Source organism: Phascolarctos cinereus, unplaced genomic scaffold (assembly GCF_003287225.1).
Source record: "Phascolarctos cinereus isolate Bilbo 61053 unplaced genomic scaffold, phaCin_HiC Scaffold_9;HRSCAF=440, whole genome shotgun sequence".
NCBI lineage: Eukaryota > Metazoa > Chordata > Mammalia > Diprotodontia > Phascolarctidae > Phascolarctos > Phascolarctos cinereus.
Genome location: NW_027556402.1, coordinates 129923862 through 129948477, shown reverse-complemented (window position 1 = coordinate 129948477; position 24616 = coordinate 129923862). Strand labels below are relative to the sequence as shown.

Here is a 24616-nt window from a genome sequence, read left to right as displayed (position 1 = left end):
CCAACCTTTTCAGTCTTCTTACACCTTGTTCCTCCTGTCCCCATCTACTTTTTGATTCAGTAACATTGGCCTCCTTGCTGTTCCACAAACAAAATACTCCATCTCTTGGGTCTGGGAATTTTCTCTGGCTGTCCATCATGCTTGCAATGCTCCTCTTCCTCATTGCTACCTCCTGGATTTCCTGGTTTCCTTCAAATCCCAGCTAAAATCCTAGTTTCTACAGGAAGCCTTTCTTGACCCCTCTTAAACCTAGTGGCTTCTCTTTTCATTATTTCCTATTTAACCTGTATATAACTTATACATACACACACACACACACACACACACACACACACACACACACGCACACACACATATATATGTTCACTTGCTATTTCTCGCTCACATTAAATTGTGAGCTTCTTTACAGCAGGGATTGTCTTTTGACTCTTTGTATCCCCAGTGCTTAGCACAATGTCTGGCACATGGTAAACACTTGATGCTTATTGATTGAGTAATTCATAGCTTCACCAACAGTTACTAATGTGCTTGTTATTACTTTAGCTGCCTCAACATTAATTTCATTGTCATCCTTGTCAATTTGCTGAGTGTGAAGTGAAAGCTCAAAGTTGTTTTAATTTTTATTTCTCTTATTATTTATGATTTGGAGCAGTCTTTCATATAGTTGTTTATATTTTGTATTTTTTCTTTTGAGAACTATTTGTTCATGTTCTTTGATCACTTCTCATCAGTTAATGGATCTTGGTCTTATGGATTATTATTTATTTCCTGCATGTCAACTATCATGTATTTTCTACCCAATTGACAAGTTCCCTTTTTAGTCTAGTTGTAAGATACATTACATTTTAAATTATATTGATTTAAATATTTATATTTAAAAAATAAATATTTATCTTTTTCTTTTTTTGCTCCCTTTTCCCCCCCTCTGCCCTATGCCCATCACATGTAAGAAAGAGTTGGATTTAAATTTTAGGGCTGACATAGGTAGGAATGAGTGGAATGGAACTACACTTCTTCCTTGGGAATATTTCCCACCTGGAATTGACAAAATGAATTTATATGCCATCCATGGATCTGGGGATAGAAGAATTTATGAAGCTCTTTATCCAATACACCATGAAGAGATTGCAGCTGGACAAGTGCCCAATTTGTGAGTGTCTACTGATTATTTGATTTAGTGTTCTTTTTGGCTGTCAATCAAACTGGTGCAGAGAGAGAAATAAGGATTTGTGAGACTGTATTATAATAAAGCAAGATTGGAAATTCTTTTGAATAGTTTGGTGAACTAAAACACCTTTGTTGTAATTCTAAGAAAAGAAATAATTAAAACTTTCTCAGTGTGGATGGATGATAGCAACATGTAAATGTAATTTCAACCATACACCTGTTAGAGAGTCTTTACCCTTGTATAAAACCAAAGGTGTAGTGGAATGAACACATAATGTGGAGTTGAAAGAGTTGAGTTTGAGTCTCAGCCCTTTGAGCAATTGGCTATGTGACCTTGGGCAACTCTTTTAGTCTCTTTGAATCAGTTTCTTCATCTGCCAAGTAGATGGCTGTTGAGAGGAAAGAAAGTTATATTAATTAATTAAATATTTATTAAGGGCCTACTCTATGTCAAACACTGTATTAGGTACTATAGAAATGTGAATTCATATTGTAGTTTATGGCAAACATGCTGAGTATATTCACAAGTTATTTTATAATTTTTTAAACTTTTTACAAAGTAGAATTAAAATTCCTCAATAATGTATTTTATTTTACTGTATCACCTCCTAACTTTAACACCAAAAGAAAAAAAGCAGCTTAATAAATTCACAATGAAACTTTCATACATTTTACCAGTTACCTTAATGATTAAGAAATTCACAGGGTACCTTAACTTGAGGCAATTTGATGTACTAGGGTGAAGCCTTTCCTAATTACCCCAAATGCTAGTGCCCTCTCTCTCAACCTACCTTGTATTTATACTTGTATCCTCAATGGTTAGCAAGTACAGGGGATGGCAAGTAGTAGTTGCTTAATAAATACTTATTGATTAATGAGAGTGGGGATGGGGAACTCTTATCTAGGGAAGCACCATAGGGGCTCAGTGATATGCTTTGTGGAACATCTTTCAAACAGCATGGTGGTATTTTCCACACGAGTAATAATAGAAGACCTTGCTAAAAGAGGAAAAACTGGTTTCATAAGTATGTATGTAAACCTTCAGGGCTTAATGCACAGACAGTACTCTGTATTACCTCTCCTTACCTTCACTTCTCTCATCTCCTGTCATTGCTCTATTGAGGTACCAACTTCTCCTTGAAGCCTTCCCTCATCCCCTCCAAGGTTAATGTTCTTTCCCTCCTCAAATTGCTTTCTTTTTTTACCTAACTATATTTTGTTTCCAGGGGAAATAGGTAAGCTTATTGAAGGCAGAGGTAGTTTCATTTTTGTGTTCATATCTTTGATGCTTAGTATAGCGTGTTACACGTAGTAGCCACTTGATAAATGTTGGATTGAATGGAATGGAATAGAAGTGACCAGAATATGTCATAGTTCAAGATAAAATCAGTATTGGGTAAGGCTCAAGTCATTCAGAAAACTATCTGCTCCTCCAAAATGTATTCATCTTTAATAAATGCATAGAATCTTGGGTCCTAAGCTTAAAAACTAATATCTTCCTTCCTTCCTTCCTTCCTTCCTTTCTTCCTTCCGTCCCTTTCTCTCTCTGTCTCTCTCTCTGTCTCTCTCTCTCTCTGTCTCTCTCTGTCTCTCTCTCTTTCTCTCTCTCTCTTTCTTTCTCTCTTTCTTTCTCTCTTTCTTTCTTTCTTTCTTTCTTCTCTCTTTCTCTCTCTTTCTCTCTTTCTCTCTTTCTCTCTTTCTCTCTTTCTCTCTTTCTTTCTCTCTCTCTTTCTTTCTCTCTCTCTATCTTTCTCTCTTTCTTTCTTTCTTTCTTTCTTTCTTTCTTTCTTTCTTTCTTTCTTTCTTTCTTTCTTTCTTTCTTCTTTCTTTCTTTCTTTCTTTCTTTCTTTCTTTCTTTCTTTCTTTCTTTCTTTCTTTCTTTCTTTCTTTCTTTCTTTCTTTCTTTCTTTCTTTCTTTCTTTCCCCTTTTTAATCCTGAAGCCATTGCCTGGAGTATTTCAAACTCTTTGATCTGAAGTGGGTGATGGGAGACGACTGGGAGCAGCCCCATTCAAAGCTGCTGTTTTAGCTCACAGCAATTGTTTCAAAAAGCCAAGAGAAAGCCATGGAGCAGATCCTAACTCAGCTCACCCCTTTGCCCTTTGATTGTATCACGGAAAAGGAAATCTTAGTCCATTATTGCTGCCAATAATGTCACAATATATGGGAAATAAAACATCTATATGAAAGGGTGGGTCTTAAAAAACTTAACACTGAATATCAATAAAAGTCACTATTATAACCAAGGGAGGCTTTGCCCTAGGCAGAGCAGAACATTTTAAAGGATGCACAACTGACCCCTGGGCCATGGGGATGTGCAGACTCCAGAGAGGATAGCTCCATCCTTCTGCTAGAGAACTTCACTTTCTCTGTGCCTTAGTGACTCCAATAACCTAGGTACATCTCTCCCAGTTGGGAGGTATGGAGCTGTGGAATAAATTATAGGGAGCCCTAATTTTTAAATCTAATTAGAGGGAAGGGGTTAGTGTTGGGGTGGAGAAGTATAGACCTGCTCATTCTAACAGAGTATTGGCTATTGGTAATTATGATAGGGGATGAGGAACTTGGATCAGAGGACTCTAATTCATGAGCACCTTTTGTTTTCTGGTTTGGAGGGTGGGAAAGGAAAGAAATCCTATATGAATGGGACTCATTGCACTGTCTCTCAGTCAAATCTGGACTCTTTCCTCCTACATCTGGGTGTCCTTAAGAGCAAGAGGGAATGGGAGGAGAAGATGAGTGCTTGGATTGTCTGTAGACACCTTTGGGCATAGCAGGTGGTACTTGTGGACGCTCCCTCCTGACACTTCACACAATCACAGTGAGGGTCCTGCCTACCCATGAACAATTAATATTTCTCCAATTATTTAGATCTGATTGTATTTGTACAAAAAAAAAATTTTTTTAATAATTTTGTTTATATAGTTCCTGAGTTTGTATTTGTCCTGGGTTAGACTGCCAGGATGGGTTCGTGGGCAAATCTTAGTTCTTGCTCCTGCTCAGCCTTCATATCTTGACACTCCCTGCCTTGATCCTAGCCTTGCTTAGTATCAGAGTGAAAAGGGAGGGTTGGGTGCCAGGGGTCTTGCCAGTATTCTAACAGGGATGGTGATGGTAGAGGTACGGAGGAGATGAGTATGTGGAGAAGGGCATCAGGTCTTTCTCATCCTGTGAAGATTATCTTGGACTGGACATCTATGGCCTAGCTAGCACCTTGTTAACAGAGACTACTGTTTTAAATAGGAAGCTCTCTATCTCTCTCTTCTGTCATAGCTAATTCCTAGAAAGAGTTATCTGTGCTTTTTGCCTCTACTTACTCTCTTCCTACTCACTTCCCAATCCCTTACAAACTTCAGTCTTTAGACTTCTCCACTCAGCTGAAACTTAGAATTTACAATTTAGAGGTCCTTAATACTTTCTTTCTCCAAGGTTATCAAGGATCTCTAGATTGCTAAATTGAATACTTTTCCCCCCTAAGATCTCAACTTTATTGACCTCTTTGCAATCCTTTGACATCATTGGCTGTCCCCTCCTCCTGGATGCTTTCTCTTCACTCAGGTTTAGTTTTCCTTCTTCCTGTCTGACCACTCTTTCTGTATCATCTCCTTTACTGGATCATCACCCTGCCCCTCCTAACTGTACATGTTGCCTGAGGCTTTGCTCTGGGTCCTCTTTTCTCTCTATACTCTGAGTTTATCAGCTCCCATGGATTCCATTTTCATTCAGTTGCAAATGACTTCCAGATCTGTATATATACAATATGATATGATAAATATTTCTTAAGTACCTACTATGTGATAGAAACTATTCCAAGTGCTGGGGATACAAATAAGAAAAAGATATATTCTCTTCTCACTTCTACTTCTCATAATCTCTAACTTTCTTCAATCCCTAACTTTTCCTGATCTCCTTATTGTAAATGTTTTCCTCCCTCAGATTTCTATCTATATACACTTGCCAGTTAATCTGTGGTTTCTACCCAGGAAAATGCAAATGCCTTGAGGTCATATAATTTGTTTTGTTTTTATAACCTATCTTGCCACACCCACAGAGTTGCCATGGAAACTTTTAGGGGAGGAGGCCTATCTGCTTTGGGAAGTAGGGGCCATCTTGGGAAACTGAGGATGACTTGGGAGAACTTTATTTTTCTCATCATAAAGTAACACTTAGATGGATCTGTCAGCACATTGATGTGATCCTAGCATTAGAGCAGATCATGACCTATCCACATCCTTTCATCCAGTGTGATTCTTTGTTCATGATCTTTTACAAGTCCCACATACACTATACACAACCCCCTGGAAGCCATTTTTTAGGGAGAGCCTTCATTAGGATTCTTTTAGCATGGGACAAGAACCACAGACTGGCCTGGGGATCTAGGGGCAAGAAACACATGCAGTTGAAGTGGGGGAGGATAGATAGGACACAATTTCAATACTGGTGGTGGCAGTGTGGGGAGAGACCCCAGGACACCTGGGGAAGCTGAAGCAGAGACTAGGAGCAGGATGGCATTGGAGAGGGGACCAACCAAGCCAGCCATCTGGTAGCTTCCAATTTTAGCCAATTTTTCTTGTTAGCTAAGTGTTAGATTCTAAAGGTCTGTAAGTGTTGCCAGTGTCCCTTATAATAATAACTTGTACTTTTATAGCACTTTAAGGTTTGCAAAGTGTTTTACAAATATCATCTCATTTTATCCTTACAACAACCCTATTATCCCCATTTTACAGATGAGGAAACTGAGGCAAACCGAGGATATGTTATTTGCCAAGAGTCACACAGCTAGTAAGTTTCTGAGGCTGGATTTTCTATTCATCATGCTCTAAATACAGCATTTTCTAAATTCAGTACCTTCTAAATTTGTGAGCCTGGGGCAAAACCCCAGTTGCCCCTCAGTTACCACTTGGCTTAGGTCTTTTAACATTTGTGAATACCAATATTTCACTGAGGCTATCCATCTGTTATCTCTTATTCTTACTATATGACTAGCCCACCTTAATCGAGGTCTTGGGAACTTTAAATGAAAGTGTGTATAAAGTTTTCTTTGCAGAGAGTTATTAACCGAGGGACTCTGGATTAATTTAGCAGCCAGATCTGTTCTTTCAGCCATAAGCCATGCTGTCAGGGAAACTTAATTACACTTTAAGTGGGATGCAAATGAGTTGTGACACTACATCATTTCACATGAAAGGTTCATTACTTACATTAACTTGCACAATGCTCTTCCTAAGCACAGACTCATTATAATATTCCTGGGATTTTTTTTAACATGCCTAAATGCAAGCAGGGTCTTTATTTTGAATGGCCTGCTCCTTCCTTAATCGTTAAGACTGCAAATGTTCGTTTTATTTGATGGCTATGAATTGGATTCGTGGATATAAGAATATACCAGGCCTGGCAGGAAGGAGGCTGAGTACAGCATCTGTCTACCCCTACAGCTGCCTCTGAACTCAAGGCTGTCCTTTGAAAGCAACTGATAGTGGGGTTTCCCTACCAATGGCTGGGGAAAGAACTTAAAGAGATTCTAAAAGAGAAATTTCAAAGGGCTTCAACACATGATGTTTTTCTGAAGATGAGTTGGGAAGTAGAAATATGTATCAATTAATCATCATTTATTAAATACCATTGTGTACCAGGAACGCTAGACCAGACAAAGAGGTTATGAAGACAAAAGTGAAACACTCCCTGTTTTGCAGGATCTTACATTCTAGATGGGAAAGAATGTCTAGTCTAAGCCCTTCATTTTACAAATGACAAAACTGAGGCCTGTGGCCATATTGGTACTAAATGGCAGAGCTGGAATTTGAACCAAAGTCTTCCGACTTCATGGGCAGCTAGGTGGTGCAGTGGATGGAGCTCTGTGCTTGGAGTCAAGGAAGATTTGTATTCTGGAGTTCAAATCTGGCCTCAGACACTACCTATGACCCTGGGTAAGTCACTTAACCCTGTTTGCCTCAGTTTCCTCATCTGTAAAATGAACTAGAGAAAGAAATTTATCTTTGCAAGGAAAACTTCAAAGGGAGTCATGAAGAGTCTGACATGACTGAAATGACTGAACAACAACAATTTCTGACTTCAGGTTTAGCACTTGTTCCATTGCATCAGTTGCACATATAATGACATTGTTATACAATGACATTCTTGGACCATTGAAGAGTAGAGAAGACTAATGTGGTCTGGTGGAAAGAACACTAGATTTGGAGTCTGAGGATTTGGGTTCAAAATCCAGTTGGGATACTTACTAACTGTGAGACCTTGGGCACATTTCTTTACATTCCTGTGCCTTGGTTTCTTCATCTTGAAAAAGGAGATAGTTGGAGTGGACAATCTCTTCCAGCTCTAAATCTTTGATTCTATGCACTGAAACAATAACAGTGATTTGGCAAGTTTCTGGGAGGGGATTCATCTTTAAGAAACCTCAGAAAGATTTCTGGGACACTTAGGAAGGGCTGACCTTACTCAAACTTCATCAAGATAACTCTTTTCATGATGATAACTCATTTATCATTTTCAAAGCATTTTCCTTAGAACAACCTTACGTGCATTTTATATGTAGGCTATTTTATAGAAGAGGAAACCTAGACACAGAAGTATAGACACATTTGGGTATTTAGGTGATGCTGTGGGTAGAGTACTAGGCCTGGAGTCAGGCAGATCTGAGTTCAAATCCAGCTTCAGAGATTTACTGACTGTGTGATCCTGGGCGAGTTCCTAAATCACTGTTTGCCTTAGTTTCCTCATCTGTAAAATGGTGATAATAATAGCACCTATCTCCCAGGGTTATTGTGAGGATCAAATGAGATAAAAATTATAAAGTGTTCGGTACATAGTAAGCACTCTATAAATAGCTGTTATTAGCTATTATTGTTAAGTGACTTGCCCAGAGTTGCACAGCTAGTAAGTGTCTGCAGTAGGACTGAATCTCAGGTTTTCTGGCTGCATGACCATTTGATAATGCTCTATTTTTGTAGCATCTATGGTATGGTGATTGAGGAAAAGCAGACTGCTTCATGACATTATTATCATCAGACAGTTTATATAAGGTAGTCAAATAGTCTCAGTGCAGTGTAGCTTTAATAACTTAAAACTACACCAAGACTTTTGGGATACCCTGTATTCAACCACTCTCAATAACACAGAGTTAGCTAAGAGCCACGTGCAATAAATTAAATGCATATGGTTTGTATCTTCTTTTAAGACTCAGAATGTATAACCACTTCTTCCATGAAGTCTTCCATCACTGTTGCCTGGTTGAAAGGGTTCTCTCACTCTTCAGATTTGTCAAGAGCACTTTTCTTAGCTCTCCTTCTCTCTGTTACACTTGGCCTTGTATTATACATATATGTGTCATACTCTTTCCCACCCTCTAACCCCATAAACTATAAGCTCCCTGAGGGCAGGCCATATGTAGGAGCTCCTATTTGTTACTGCCAGTAGATCTTTTGGTGGCATTTATTATCCTATTTATTGTCTTTCATCATGGATTGAAGCCCATGCTCAAGCTCTGATGATGCTGTGCTTTCTCTTGGTAAGAAATGACTTATGTGGGGCAGCTAGGTGGTACAGTGCAAAGAACACCGGTCCTGGATTCAGGAGGACCTGAGTTCAAATCTGGCCTCAGACACATAACACTCACTAGCTGTGTGAGCCTGGGCAAGTCACTTAACCCCATTGCCTAAACAACAACAACAAAAAGACATGTGATGAGTCTAGGGCAAAATATACAATGATAAACCAAGTTATTAAGGTCAATGGATGTATACTATAAATTTTTATACCATAACATGTAGTAACTTGTGCCTTAGAAGAATCTGGTGTAGGATGCATCAGTTTAAGGCTATGTGGGGATTCTCAGATATATCTGAGGTAGACTGGATAGCTTCTGAGGTCCCTTACAACTCAGTAATTCTGTGAGATATTATTTTCAAGTGGGCATAATAGTAGAATTTAATATATAGTCAAGGTGGTGAAGTAGATGTGGTAGCGTCAGGAAGACCTGAATTCAAATCCAGCTTTGGATACTTTCTAAACAAGTGACACTGGACAAGTCCCTTAACCTCTGTTTGCCTCAGTTTTTTTATTTGTAAACTAGGGATATTATTAACAACTACCTCCCAGTGTTGTTGTGAGGATCAAATAAAGTAATAATTGTAAGGCATCCAGGGCAGTGCTTGGCACTTAGTGCCATATAAATGTTAGCTGTTACGGTAATAGTTATTATTATTATCTAGAGTCAGTAAAAAAGATTATCCAAAAAGGATCTAGAGATGATATTAGTAATTACCAGATAATATATGCAATCCTTTCTGCAATTTAATAACAGTTAACATTTATATAGTGACTTAAGGTTTTTAAAATGCATCACTACCTAATCTCATTTGGTCCATTTGATTTATACCAAAAAACCCCCCCTACAATCCAGATAGCTGGATACATACATACATACATGCACACATACACACACAACACACACACACACACACACACACACACACACACACTACCTAACTTTGTGTGTATAGAGTCATAATTTTCTAGTCCTAACAGGTTTTGGATATTACCTACTTCAACCCCCTCATGTTTTAAGATGAAAAGACCACACAGTGAGTTAGTAACATCCAGCTCTCCTGATTGCTAATTTAATACTTGGACATGAAAACTTCCTATTTCCACCATCATGCAGTAGGTATGTAACCAAAGGGCTCCCTTTCACAGCTTGCTATCCCCTTGAGGCCTCCTTCATTTCACATATATTGTCCTTATTTTAATCTGCCACAGGAGTATAAAGGAGGATTGATCAAGGGAGACTTCCTAGAGGGGCGATCTTTTGTCTTCCAGAACTTAATTTGTACATCTCCAGAGCACAGATAACAATGGTTCATTAGCCACTGGAATCTGAGCAATTTGTCAAGCAGGTATCAAAGTTGGAAAGCATTGACTCAGCACTCTGGACCCCCTCCTCACTGATCCACTATCTGAAAGTTTAATCAGATGCCAAGGGTGGCCTTAAGTATGAGGCTGTCATCTTTCCAGTGGAGAAGAACATTTTGAGGAAAAGTTTTATCCTCATCTCAGAACCTTTAGCAAAGCCACTCTTTGTGTGGTTTTATGGTAGACTATGATGTAATGAACAGCCTTATATGCTTTATAGGCTTCTACCTATAAGCCTGAAAAATGGCGTATCCATAATCATCCCAGCCTCACCAAAATGACATCCATTCCTGGGTGCTATTTTCAAAATAAAGAATTAAGCTTGAAGTCAGAATAAGAACATAGCTTTAGAGTAGGATGGGTTCTTAGAGGTTATGTTATTCAACCAACTTTTTCTTTTTTTTATGGATAGGAAAACTGAGTTATATTTCTGCCACATTGCCTCCCATTTGAGAGGCTGGGAATCAGGGAGGCACTATGGTATAGTGGGAAGAATGCTGGATTTAATAATAAAGATAGCTAATATTTATATAGAGCTTTAAGGTTTGCAAAGTGCTTTATAAATATTATCTCATTTGATGACCCTAACAACAAGCTGGAGAAGTAGGTATTATTCTTATCCTCATTTTATAGATAAAGAAACTGAGGTGGACAGAGGTGAATTGACTTGCCCAGGATCACAAAACTAGTAAGGCTGGATTTGAACTCAGATCTTCCTGACTCTGAATCTAGGTTCTATCCACCATGCCATCTTATTCCCTGGATTTAAAAAACAGATGGCCTTGGTTCAAGTCTTGGCTCTTTATTCACCACAACTATCCCTTCCACATTGAGACTTTCCCCATTGTGGTTTTGCTATATTGTGGGATGGCAAAAGAAATTAAATGGGATTTTTTTTTGGAGTTTTGCGGAAGCTGCAGATGACACAAGAAGGCCAGCAGACAACACAGGAAAAGTTCTTTTTCATACCACAGTTTTACTTAATGTTAACCTACATATAGTTTATGAACAAATACTTGAACCAGATTTTACAATAAGGAACTGTAAATACCCCATAAAAGAAAAAGAAAAAAATTTAGACTTCTTCTCTGGTAGGAAGGGAGGGCCAAAAAATTTTACATGGATTTACCAGATTGCAGGGGCACCACTAAGCCCCAGAAAATGAAAGGGATAACTGTATTTGAATGACCCTAGGCAAGGTACTTAATCCATGGGACCTCAGTTTCCTTACCTATTAAATCAAGGAGTTGAATCATATGAGGTCTCTAAGGTACCTTCCAGTACCAAAATGATAATCTTAAGATCCTTTGTGACTTTGGGCAACCCAGTTTTCTAACCTGAGCATTTGTTTTCTCATCTATTACATAATTAGTTTGATCTAGATGACCTTTTAAGGTCCTTTCTCATTCTAAATCTATGATATTATGTTTACAATGGTTTTCCCAAGCAGGGATTTTAGAAAGTTACTAGGGGCAGTGAGGACAGAAATTACTTCCTTGAGTCTTCTTAATTGATTTGTATTTGTGCTGGGTCAGTCAATTAGTCAACTAGCATTTATTAAGCACTTACTATGTGCCAAGCAGCAGTAATACAAATAAAGCTGGGTAAGAAAGGTACTTTAAATAAAAGCTGCCCTGAACACATAATAGGGTTAAGCTAAATTTTTTTGCTATGCCACTAAAGGGAAGCTTTCTAGAGCTAAGACTGGTACTTTTTTTTTTTAATTATCATTGAAACACTCAGAGCCTGGTACATGAAATAAGGTGAAGAATCAGTGCAATTGGAGGAAAAAAAATAATAGTTTAAAACAGTTTGGAGGAAAAGAAACTATTCCAATAAATCACTTGTCATTTGGGATAATAGAATACTGCATCATCTTCTATCTCCTGGACTAAAGGTTAAAACACTTTCTTCCTCTGTGAGCTCTATGATGTCTCTGGCATAGTCAATAGGAGCCACCATCATTGCTGCCTTTTTTGAAATGGAAATACTTCCTCTCTTTGATAAATTGTTTATAATTCCTGAAAACACTTAAGCAGTATCACTATGTTTACTATAATTACTATAGAAAAAGTTTTTCTTCTGGTATTATTTAATTGAGTTCAGCTAGAATGGTCTCAGCACAAGTCACTATCCTGCTATTATTCTTTCATGTTTAATTTTCTGCAGACTATTACACAGGTGGATAAAATAAATATATTTTGTATTTGAATAAAAGTGTTAGGATACAAGTGTATCTTCTGAAGGCTCACTGGAAGCATCTTTTGGACAACTCTAGTAACAGGGAGAACGATGGGTAGGAAATGTGCCTCATCTTGTTCCTAGATGATTTTGATTCCTTCTTTCTGGTTTCTCTATTTTGAAAGCTTTTCACTCTGTTCCACAAGGAAATTATGTGTATTTGAGATGGCAAAATCTTTTTAAAATGTCCTTAAAATTTTTTTCAATCAATGTTATGTCTGGACAATTGTGGGCAATGTTTTGATCTGTCACAATGGCTCATTTTAATTCAGTTTATTTGGTGAGTTCTTCAAGGATATTTTGATGTCTGGGGAAAGAAGGGAACAAGCATTTGTTAAGGGCCTACTATATGCCAGGCACTGTGCTAAGCGCTTTACAAATATTATTTCATCAGTCCACAAAAGGCAGCAATCTTTTAAAGTACCATTCTGGCTATCGTATTACTACTAATAAAAATAATGATAAATTAGTAACATGAATAACAAAAATATCTTGATCTTTTGATGGATATTATTTCATCAATGTGGGTACTTTGTTCAGTAATATGGATTGTTTTTCATCTCATTTTCTCCTTAGTATGACTCTTGTCCTCATCCTCCTGAAATTTTTGTATAGGAGTCTACCTCTCATGCTGGGGTGAGGGTGGGGGTAGTGTTTTCCTATAGCTCTCTCAACTTTACAGTGATACCAGTGTACCAAATGGGCTTCCCATATTTATTGTCCTTTGATCTCACTACATAAGAATATCACCTCCTTTGCTAATCATCTATGTTTCTATCAATTCTTTTGGAAACACTTCTAGAAGTCCTTCATTAGTCAATAAACATCTGTTAAATACCTACTATGTGCTAGGCACCGTGCTAAATGCTGGATATACAAGAAGAGGCAAAAGATAGTCTCTGACCTATTTAATGGCTTTAATGGATTCTCAGTAATACATTACAGCTCATACATGTCCACTATACAGGTCTCTACTACTCTTCAGAACTTTAGTTCTTTGAAGACAGTGCAAATAAAATTATACCAAAGTTTTACCAGAATTATAACCATGAAAGATACTTGATCTGGTTCTCTCTAATTAGATTATGGTAGAACCTTTAATATTTAGGGCACATATGTATTTTCAGCTCATTTGGGTATATGGTGTAAGCTGTTGGTCTAGATATGATTTCTACCAACATGCTTTCTAGGAGTTTTTGTCAAATAACATGTGTCCTCAGGTTTATTGAACATTAAGTTGTTGAATTTACTTGTTTTCCTTTTTTTTTTAAAAATTATTCCTCATCTAATCTCTTCCACTGACCTATTCTTCTATTTTTAACCAGAAGCAACTACTTTTGATGATTACTCCTTTCTAGTCTAATTTGATATCTTTTTCTTCTTCATTCCTACTTTAAAAAAATTTCCCTAGGGGCAGCTAGGTGGCACAGTGGATAGAGCACAGGCCCTGAAGTCAGGAGGATCTGAGTTCAAATCTGGCCTCAGACAAAACACTTGACACTTACCAGCTGCGTGACCCTGGGCAAGTCACTTAACCCCAATTGCCTTAAAAAAAATTCCCTTTAGAGTTAAGAACTATTGCTACTCCCAATGAATTTTACTATCATTTTATATAGGTCTATAAAGTTGGATGTACAGATTTCAAAGAGAAACTTTGTGTTTTCATTTCATAATCTAACCTACTACCTAACCAGACCATGATTCCTTGTTGGGAAAGATGCTTTCCAAAAGAAGAGGAAATGCAGGACTGAGTTTGAAAGTTGTGCTGATGGTGGTTTGTTTTGCATAAATTAAGACGAATGTTACTTGGTCTGATAAACTTACAGTCTTCGTTTTCTTTTCTCTTAAACTTATAGATAGCCAACATTTATCCATTGGAGATCACTTTGTCACAAAGTCTTTGCTATTGTTATCCTCACCTGACATTCAGAAAGGAGTTTACATCAATAAAGTTAACACAAACAGTTCACTGGAGTTAAAGGTTATGTTATTTGAGGAATATTCAGGGGAAAGGCAAAGGCTGACATTGTATGACCAGAAGTCAGACTAACTATTGATGGCAGAAATACATGAACAGAATACATAATTTGGACCGTGTTTTTGAAAACTGTTACAATGAATTGCTGTAGGGAGGAGAATTCCTGTCCTAGCATTATCTCCACACAGCAAGGCTGGGGACCTGTTTAATATGCCAACAGGAGTAATGCCAATGAGTTGGGGTGTAATCTTTGAGTTGCCTAGTGAGGGATCAAATTCCCTATCATTCATTGAACTTGTTCAAAGCAGAAACTTTGCTAGGGATATTGTGGAAGAGATTCACGATTAAACAGAGATTTTGCTGGAGGACTCCTGAGATCTTATCTTTCCTTTGGGATGCTCTGAGTTTCATGGTTCTATGTCACTGTCTCTGAAAGGTAATAGAATCCATTCACAAAATGACAGAATCAGGGGAAACTATGCCATCCACAGGCACATTGTACTGCTGGATCTAGGAGCTCAAACATTACGATCATAGTTAGAATTGTAAGGGACCTTAAAGGTCATCCAGTCCAACCTTCTCATTTTACAAATGAAACAAAGTGAGGTCCAGGGATTTGAAGTGATTTGCACAAAGTCATAGCAAGTGGCAAAACCAAGAGCTGAATCCATGTCTGTCCTTTGACTTCAACTCCAGTTTTTTGTTGTGTTGTGTTTTGTTTTTATTTTTGTTTTTAGAAGACTGCTTCTCTCTGCCTTGTCCAGATTGGAAGGACAGCATCACTCATGGGCCAGATCCCACACTAGCTCTATTTTTCCAACCAGGGCCAGTTTTCCCTCTTTAAACAGCCTAGTAACCGATGCTGCTGCAGCAGCAGCAGCTCTTTGTGGCTTGCCATGTTGATGGCAGAATTAGTAAAAACACCTGATGGCTTATTTTAGCTCAGAATTCTTGAACTCAAGCAATCCACCTGCCCCAGCATCCTTAGCAGCAGTGACATCACCATGCTTGGTAATCTCATGCTTTTTTCTTTCCATCATGCTACCTTCTAAGCTTGAGATGAGCCTGAGAATGATAGCTCATATTCTTTCCTATTGTCTATAGGGGGAGTTATTCAGTTTCGAAACCATATAGTTTGGATAGACCCAAGAGACTTGGTTGACAGGAAGGTGCAACAATGGATGTTATAACTTCTTTCTATTTACTAGTCACAGGAACAATCTCAAGTATAAAACAAACCCTTACTCTAGTAATGGAGGAGGGCAACTCTAATCACAGGTGAGGTCAGGGCAAGACAAAATTAATCAATCAATAAGCGTTTCTTAGGCATCTACTGTATATAGGCATAGAGGATGCAAATTCAAAGAATGAAACAATTCCAACTCCCTATGAACTTACAGCATATATATCTTTTGTTGTTATTTGGTTGTTTTCAGTCATGTATGACTCTTTGTGACACCCATTTGGGGTTTTCTTGGCAAAGATACCAGCATGGTTTGCCATTGCCTTCTTCAACTCATTTTACAGATGAAGAAACTGAGGCAAACTGCATTAATTAAATGACTTGCCTAGGGTCCCCCAGGTAATAAGTGTCTGAGGCCAAATTTGAACTCAGAAAGATGAGTCTTCTTGACTCCAGGCCCCTCACTCTATCTATCGTTCCACCTAGCTGCCCACATAAGTCTATACAGAACAAACAGAAAGAAAATAAATGTGAAGTAATTAAAAACAAAATAGTTAGGAGGGTACTAGGAGTTTGGGGTAGGGATCAGGAAACACTTCATGCAGAAGGTAGTATTTGAGTTATGTTTTGAAGGAAGAGAGGGATTGTGTGAAGTGGAGGTAAGAAGGGAATGCATTTCAGGCAGGAGGAATGACTAGTTCAAAGGTATGGAGATAAATGGGGGGGCAGCTGGGTGATGTAGTGGCTACAGCACCAGCCCTGGAGTCAGGAGGACCTAAATTCAAGTCAAGCCTCAGAATTTGACACTTACCAGCTGTGTGACCCTGGGCAAGTCACAACCCTGATTGCCTTGCAAAAAAAAAAAGAGATAAAAGGTGGGGTGTCATATATAAAATGGAGAGTAAGCCAGTTTGTCTAGATCACAGGGTGTAGGAGAGGGAGTAATGTCCAATAAGATTAGAAAGATAGATTGTGGTCAGGCCGTAAATGTCTTTAGCATCAAAACAGAGTTTATTTTTGATCCTAGAGACCATAGGAATCTATTGGAGTTGATTGAGTAGGGGAATGACATGGTCAGATCAATTTTAGTCTATATTTGAACAAGAGAAGAACAATAATATACTTTTCATAAGCACAGAACATTGATTTTATATCTTCTCTTAAAAAAATCATACCTCCATGGCATCATAGCTTTTTGGACTCAATGATTTCTAAGGTCATAGAATAATAGAACTTGAGACTTAGAAAGGATTTCAGAGGTCATTTGTCCAACACTGAACTGGAAACCTGAATTCCTTCCACAAATATCCCTTCTTGGCTTGATCATCATTATTGGCAGGGAACTCACTGCTTTATAGGGCAGCCCATTCCATGGAGAGGTATTAAATTAAATGAGTCTTTCTTATTACTTGGTGGTGGAGAATTGATCAATTTTGACTCAGAGGGGTGGGTATATGGTCATTCTTACCGAAAATTTTTGAACTTTCCAAATCTTGGAATATTCAAAAGCCTAGAGAATATTAAAGAAGTGGTCATTGTTGTTTGTCCTTCATTTTCAAAGAAGACCAGTGACATCAGGAAGATGATGTCGTGACTTGCAAGTGAATTGGATTTAAATGAGGCAGGGCTATGCAAAGTCACCAGCTTCCATCTTTCCTCCAAGGGCCATATGGGTCTAGTGGCAAGACACAGATCAGGATCACTGGAGATGGCCCCAGATTCCGTGCAAGACCTTGGGGCAGGGTGGCACAGTGGAAAGAGCACTAGGTCTGGAATCAGGAAGACTCATCTTCCTAAGCTCAAATCTGGCCTCAAACATTTACTGGCTGTGTGACTCTAGGCAAATTAAAGAAGCAGCGTGATATAATGGAAAGATACCTGTTGTCTGGAATAAGAAGACCTGGATTCAAATCCTAGCCCTGCTACTTACTTCCTGTGTAAGTTTCTCAACCTTTCTGGGCCTCTCAGTTTCTGATCTCTCAAAACAAGGGTGTTACATTGGATGTTTTGTCGATATTTAACCTGGTGATGAGAAGATTGAAGAGGGGGACTGAAAAGCTATCATATGGAATAAGGACTAGATTTGTTCTGCTCCACTCCAGAAGGCAGAGCTAGGACCACTGGGTGAAGTTTGCAAAGAGACAAATTTAGGCTTGCATTAAGGAAAAACTTCCTAACAATCGGAGCTATCCAAAAGGGCTACCTTGAAATCTAGTAGGTTGTCTAGCAATGCAGGTCTTAAAGCTGACTGATTACTGAGTGTATTGTAGAAGGGGTTCTTGTTCAGGAATGGATTGAAACTGAAGGCCACTGAGATTTCTTCTAGCTCTGAAATTCAGTGAGAATGTGGTACCTAAGGTTTTTTCTATCTCCAAATCTATGATCCAAATAATTTTAAGCTTAATCTTACTTAAACTCATGAAACTTAGTTAAAGTGTGAGAGGAAACATTTTGGCTGAGACTTTTGCCAGTTTATCTGCAAATTCTCCAATTCTGCCAAGGTATTCTTGAAGAGGTATGACTTTCCTTGAAGAGAGATAAGAATCCAAGTAACTGTTTCATTGCCTAGCAACTGCTCGTATTTCTAGTGCCCCTGATAGCCTGGCCAATATATTTTCATTTAGTCTTTGGTCTATGTAGCTTATATAATCATAGCCTTATGATAAAAAATGTGTAACTTTCCAGTGATAGTCCTATAGCAAAAGAACTGGACTGGAGGAAAAAGAGGGGGAAAAGTCAGTGGGTTGTTGAGTGGGTAAATCGACTTTGTCTAACAATGACAACCAGAACATAACTACAGATATGGAAATTGGCTATCACTAGAAACTATCATTTATCCTGCAACAAGAACTGGGCTGAGTGTTCCATTGTCATTCAAATGCTTCTCTTTAACTGGAAAACCATTTTCAATTTTAAAGTTTTATTATTCACTATATTCATTCTCCCTGAAATTAACTTTCTCTTTAATCCTTAAACTTTTTAATTTTTTCTGTTCTAGTTGATCACTTTTGTGGTTGTGATCCAGGAACTGCCTGGAGGAAACTTTTCTTCCAAAGTGTTTCTACCCAGTGTTATCTTGCTTCAGTAGAAGGCAGAATAGACTATCAGGCCAAGTTAACCAGTGGCAGCTGGTATGGGAATGAGCTCCATTCCTAATTTGCTAGGGTGATTTACCTAACTCCCGTGGATTTCAAGTTATTTTAATTAACGATGCAGATGATGAAACTGATCCACAACACCATCTTCTCTTAAAGCCTAGGCTGGATTCATTTCTCCTACCTGATTTTTATTGGCCATTATGAGATGCAGCTGTTGAAACTCTAATAGATCTATGATCTCATTAATTGCATCTAATCACATGTAGCTGCCAGCTATTCCCTCCCATAAATTAGCCACAGGGCAACCTACTGTAGTCCAAAGAGTGCTGGATTTTGAGTCAAGCTCAGCTTGAATCCTGGCAGTATGATCATCTGTAAAATGGAGCTAATAATACTTACACTGTTTCCATCACAGGGTTTTGGTTGCTTTAAAATTTTTTTTTTTAGGAAAGCACTTTGTCAACCTTAAAATGCTAAAAAAAAATTGTGAGCAATTATTATTATTTCTACTTTAAGGGGTAGTCCAAGAGGCATTTAGTATTTTTTTTTGGAGAGGGGAAGTTGTCTCAACTTCTGTCTTGCCACTGTACTCCGACGACTCTGGAGGACAGAGTGAGGATGACAACTTTTCGAAGCTCTGCCTCACTTAAATCCAATTCACTTGCAAGTCAAGACATCATCCTTATGACACCATTCATCCTCTTCTAGAACAAAGGGCGAACAACAGCATTTTTTTAGAGATGCTAGATTGATGTGTGCAGAAGAACACTCACTTCCCACAATGTGGCAGTGCCATTATACAAGGAATATTAATGAATATTCATAAGCATTCACAAAAGATTCCCCTATATCATATCATTAAATCAATTCAATCCAACAATAAGTATTTATTCAACACTTCCTTTGTATAAGGCAGTATGAGATAGTAAATAGAGGACTAGCCTTAACAGTTAGGCTGCTTCTGGCACAGTTTAACTGTGTGACCATGAGTGACTCACTTACATTCACAGTGAACTAGGCAACTCTTTAGGAATATTAATTGCAGCCAAGTTGTGGACATATATCTTGGAAAGAGAAGGGTGTTTCTTTTTTGTTTTTCTTTAATTGTAAACTTAATGATCATCAACAAACATAATTAGTTCAATATACCAAGATGAATAAGAAAGAGGGTTACATATTAAATTTAACAAGGTAATAATGAAATTGCTCTAGCTCTATTTGTGTCCTCATCTGTATATCTTTTTGGTTTTCTTTTCTGTGCATTTAAAATATTTATTGATTTTTTTGTATCTTTCTGACTATCATCTAATATTTCTCCTCTCTTCCCTACCACTACCCTCTTTGCAACAAATATGGACAGTCCTGCAAAACAAATCAATAAAGCCACATGGAGGGAGTTTTGATAGCAGGAGTCCCACAGAGTATTTACATCACAGGTCCAGACTACTCTCTCCTTTTCAACCGGTCGAATAAGTATAGTGGCTGTGTCATGTGTTGAGGACAGAAAGACAAACTAAAAAAAAATTCCTACACTCATATTCTTCTGAGGGATTGAAGTTATACGTAGATAAGTAATAATAATAAAATGTGAGGAGAGATAGCATATTAACATGTCAGGGGAGAATGGAATCAGAGAAAGATTTATAACTCACCTTTCTTCAGTGCTTGAGGTTAATGAAACACTTTCTAGTCCTACCATAACAGCTATAAAGGTAAATAGTGCAAGAATTTTCACTCCTATTTTGTAGGTGAATAAAGTGAGCATCAGGGAAGGAAGAGACTCAGTCATGGTCACTTGACTAATTTCAAAAGAGTAAAGCTTGATGGACATGGCGGCATATACCTATTGCTGAGGAGGCTGAGGTTGTCAGTTCTCTTGAGTTCAGGAGTTCTGAGCTGTAGTGGGCTAAATTGAATAAGTGTCCAAATTAATTTCAGTTAATCTGATAAGCCTCCAGGAGTGGAGGAGATATCAGTTTGCTTAAGAAGGTATGAACTAGCCCAGGCTAGAAATTGAGGAGGTCAAAGACTCCTTTTGTATTAGAATGAAAGGAAAGAAAGAAGGAAGAAAGAAGAAAGGATGGAGAGAAGAAAGGAAGAAAAAAGAAAGGAGGAGGGAAGGAAGAAAGATATTAAAGAAAAAGAAAGAAAAAAAGCTGAATTAATTAGGTCTGACCTAATACCAATGACTTGCTTTGTTTCCAGGGTTTTAACTATGGCTTCTTCACTTGCTCTTAACAAGAGGGGAGAAAAGTGATTAGTACTAAACTGACTGAGCTGTCCACCCTTAATGAGTGCACTAGGCACTGTTGCCTATTTGTGAGAGGTTTGGAATTAATTTCAAAGGGTCACTTTAGATAATAAATATAGTTGTCTTAAAAGGTTGCTTAGCATAAGCAATTACAAGAAAACTCAGTCAAAGGCACCAGGACTCTCAAAGATATTATTCAAATGTAAATATGAACAAATCAGCTGGGATCAATTTGATATTGTGAAAAGGCAGTAGCTGCAGTGGGGAGAGGGTGTCAAGTTTTAAAATGGTGTTGGGCACTAAAAATGCTAGCACAGGGGTAGCTGTTGTTTGTCCTTCGTTCTTGAAGAGGACCATGACATCAGGGAGGTGATGCCATGACATGCAAGTGAATTGGATTTAGGTGAGGGAAGGCTGTGCAAAGTTGCCAGAGCCATCTGGGTCCAGTGGCAAGATATATAGATCAGGAAACTGGAGATGGCCCTCATAGGGGTAGCATGGTGTAATGGATAGAGTACTTGATTTGGAACCAGGAAGATTAGTTTCAGATCCCAACTCTAACACTTACTAGTTGTGTTACTCTGGGTAAACCACTTTGCTTCTCACAAAGATTTTCAATATCTCTATTTGTAAAATGGTGCTTATAAAACATATACACCCTACCTAAGTTTTCTCATATAAAAAATATTAATGACTGGATAACCTAATTTACATGGATTTCATTATTATCTTCATGCTGGTGCCTATCAGCCCTAATGCTCCTATGTTCCTGTCCTGCACTATAAATTGTCCATTGAACATTTTAAACAGGATATCTCAAAATAAACAGAACTTGTAATCTTCTAAACTCTCCCCTCTCTCAAACTTCCCTTTTTTCTGTTTAAGACATAGTCACCAAGATTCACAAGTTTGATATCATCCTTGACTCTTCATTCTCTCATCCTACATATCTAATCGGTTCCTAAATCTTCTTTTCTATCTTCACCATATAGCTTAGTCCAGCCCTTTAGTTTCATTCACACATCTACCTGCCTAGACTCAGACCTTTTCCAATTCTCAGTTGGATTAGTGTAGTCCTTTCTAAATGATGTCTTTGCCTCAAGCCTCTCTACATTGAAATCCATCCCCCTCCACCTAACTTCCAAAGTGATTTTCCTAAAGTTCAGGTCTAACCCTGTCACACCTTTCTTTACTCAATAAATTCCATTGGCTTTCAAATTATCTGTAATGATAAGGATAAAACTAGACCTGTGTTTACACTGATATAGGGAACTCCCTGGTGAGGAAACTCCTTTTACCATGCAAAGCAGCACCTTCTTTGCTTTGCCTAGATTAGCCTAGGGCACTGAGAAGTTAAGTGATTTGCTCCTGGTCATCCAGCCAGTTATGGGTCAGAGACAGGACTTGGTGAAGTTACTTGTCTTCCAATCAAATATAACCTCCTCTGTCTGGCATTTTAAAGCCTTTCTCAACCTGATCCCATCCTACTATTCAGGTTTATTATATGTTTACTGCTCTTCATTCACACTGGCCCCATTAGATTGTAGTCTCCTTGAGGGCAAGGATTGTCTTTTGCCTCTTTTTGTATCCTCAGCACTTAGCACAGTGCCTGGCATACAGCAGGTGCTTAATAAATGTTTATTGACTGACTTACTGTTCCTCATACATGGTGGCACATCTCCCATCTCCCTGCTTTTGCTCTGGCTGTCCTCTATGCCTATAATATGCTTCTTTCTCACTCCTGCCTATTAGAATCCCTAGCTTAAGTACTAACTTCTGCATAAAAACTTTTTTGTTCCTTTTGTCACTAGTTCTTTCTATTTTTTTTGTGTATGTATGTGTATATATACATATGTATATATACACACATATGTACACATATATATGTGCACATAAACACGTATTCATATACAAACTCATATTCTCTTATTGGATTGTAAACTCTTCAAAGTCAGGGACTATTTAGTGTTGGTCTTTATATCTCAGGCTCTTATCACAGGACTTGGCACACAATAAGTAATTAATGAATGTGTATTGAACCTAACCTCAGAATTTCTATGAGGATCAAAGGAGATAATGTATGCATAGTGTTATGCAAATATTCAAGATCTAGACACAATGTCCAGTTATTATTATTGTTGTTGTTCTAAGCACTTAGCATATGATAATTTACGTTTTGGATACTTGTGTTTTTTCTATACCACTCTTCATCACATAGAATATAAACTCCTTAAGGATTGATCTTCTAGGTTAATGTTTTTCATCTTTGCATCCCCAAGCCACTAGCACTGATTTGGCTTATATTTGCTTTGTGGAGTTGACTATATGTCCATCTGCTATCTTTGTTCTCTCTCTGTCCAGCATCAGAACACAGATGGATGGTTATTGTCCTTTGTTCTCGAAGAGGACCAAAATGACATCATTATGCTAGAGTCAAGTTACACGTGTCTGACTGTGGAGGATCAGACCCATATGAACTCGGAATGTTCTACCACAGGTCAGGCACAAATAGTCCTTGTGAACATTTGGGGTGAATTCTCTAAATTTGTGCATCTCACATTTCTTTTGAGCTTCTTCAATTCTGCTTTGCTCATAGAGCACAGCACCTTCTCTGATGAGGGCATGTCAGCTGGGCAGCCCTGTGCTAGTGTCTCCTATGTTACACAATCCATTTCAAAGTTCTTAAGAGAAACCTTGAGAATGTCCTTGTATCACTTCTTCTGACCACAGCGTGAGTGCTTGCCCTGTGTGAGTTCTCCATAAACAGTCTTTTAGGAAGGCATACATTTGGCATTTGAACAATGTGGCTAACCCATCGGAGTTGTACTGTCTGAAGCAGAGTTTGAATGTTTGACAGTTTAGTTCGAGACAGGACCTTAGCATCTGGCCTTATCCTGCCAGATGATCTTTAGAATCTTCTCAAGACAATTCAAATGGAAGCAATTCATTTTTCTGACATGGTACTGCTATACTGTCCAGATTTTACAGGCATACAACAATGAGGTCAGCACAACGGCTCTGTAGACCTTCAGTTTGGTAGTCAGTCTAATACCTCTTCTCTCCCATACTTTCCTTTGGAGCCTCCCAAACACTGAGCAAGCTCTGGCAATGTGTGGGTCAACCTCAATATCAATGTGTACATCTCTAGAAAGTATACTGCCAAGGTAAGTGAACTTATCTACAGCATTCAAAATTTCTCCATCTGCTGTAACCAATAGTTCCACATATGGATGGTATGGTGGTGGCTGATGGATTACCTGTGTTCTTGGTGTTAATTGTTAGGCCAAAATTAGCACAAGTAGCAGAGAAAAGATCTGTACTTTGTTGCATCTTGGTTTCAGAAGCTTCATTGAGTGCACAATCATCTGCAAACAAAATATCATGCACCAACACTCCTTCACTTTGGTCTTGGCTTGTAGCCTTTTCAAGTTGAAGAATTTACCGTCAGTGCAGTAGCTGACCTTGATGCTGCGTTCGTCCTAATTGAAGTCATTTGACAATATGGCTGAAAACATCATGTTGAAAAGCATGGGAGCAAGCACACAGCCTTGTTTCACTCCATTGGTGACGAGGAAAGGACAAGAGCATCATCCATTATCTAGATCCCAGGCAAGCATGCCATCGTGAAACTGATGCACAATACTGATGAACTTCTCTGGGCAACCAAATTTTGACATGATTTTCAATAAGCCCTCACGACTTACTGTATCAAAGGCTTTGGTCATATCTATAAACACTATGTACAGACCTCTTTTCTGTTCTTGGCGTTT

The 24616-nt window shown here is 38.3% G+C and overlaps 1 protein-coding gene and 1 pseudogene across 3 annotated transcripts in view; both read left to right on the top strand.

The window, feature by feature from the left end:
• Positions 1 to 1208, top strand: part of LOC110199264 (UPF0462 protein C4orf33 homolog) — a 29858-nt pseudogene extending 28650 nt beyond the window's left edge.
• The window catches only part of LOC110199279 (UPF0462 protein C4orf33-like), a 161032-nt gene that overhangs the window by 78232 nt on the left and 58184 nt on the right, over positions 1 to 24616 (top strand). Inside the window, exons 10-11 of one of the 3 annotated variants that reach the window (XR_013484146.1) lie at positions 23208 to 24010; positions 24188 to 24597. The exons of 1 other annotated variant lie outside the window; for it this stretch is intronic. The gene's annotated coding sequence lies outside the window, so the exon portion shown is untranslated. Of the gene's footprint in view, positions 1 to 23207; positions 24598 to 24616 lie in introns of those variants that run through there. One more of the 3 variants, XR_002321961.2, reaches the window with a different exon arrangement.